Here is a 929-nt window from a genome sequence, read left to right on the forward strand (position 1 = left end):
TTTCATCTTCATTTCCTCTGGTTAGGCAGGGGGTGCCACAAGTCTTCCCAACCGGGACACATCCTTCTCCATCCCCCTGGGGAAGCTGAGGAGACAGATGTTACAGGAGCGAGCTCCCCTGTGTCACTCCAGGCTGAAGATGTGCCACATCCAGAGGGTCGGGGGACTTCTGGCAGTAGGAGGCAGCACCACCTTGGCTGTGCAAGGGAACAGAAGCAGCTGTGAAGTGGCTTGGGACTTTCAGATGACTTGCCGAAAGTGGCGTACAAACTGCAACGGGTTTTCAAACCTTTCCCTTGGAGTGTGCCTACGCTGCAGCCAAAGCTGCGCTGCAGCCTGTGCAGGGTTACCAACCCTAAATTAAATCAAGCTAACTCAGGAAGGAATAACACACAGTCACAAAACCAGACGAGAAGCCTGCATAAATACTTGAGCCTGAGCACTGCTCTGGGCTGCCAGGGTGTCATGCACGTCAGGGTGCCCTAGCCAGCTGCCAGCTGGGTTGGCTTGGTCTCCAAGAGCAGGGATCTCCCAGTGTGGGATCGCTCTGCAGATATTCGCGTTGGCGCTGTTGCATGAATAGCCCCCTCTTTTCATCACGGATTTTGCACATTTCTTCTCCCTGTCTGCGATGACATGGCACTTCTCTGGCAGCTACTCACTTCTTAGCTGAAAAGCTCAGTATTCTGGAAAGTATTTAATGTGTGTTAACCTCTCTTAATGTGATTCAGCAACTACAAATCAGAAGCGCCTGCCTCCCCTGGCTGGCCAGATATCACAAGCCGGTGCCTCACACAGGCTAGATGGACAGTGCGAGGCATCTTACTCGCTTTGGGTGGCAAATGCTGATGATTGGTACTTTTATTTTTAACCAGAAATCATTCCTTTTTAAAGGCTTCGTGCAATCCAGGGACGTTTAATCGGCTGTG

The sequence above is a fragment of the Corvus kubaryi genome, unplaced genomic scaffold (assembly GCF_017639235.1).
Source record: "Corvus kubaryi isolate FWS band 111438036 unplaced genomic scaffold, C.kubaryi_AGA036_p1.0 133, whole genome shotgun sequence".
Taxonomy (NCBI): domain Eukaryota; kingdom Metazoa; phylum Chordata; class Aves; order Passeriformes; family Corvidae; genus Corvus; species Corvus kubaryi.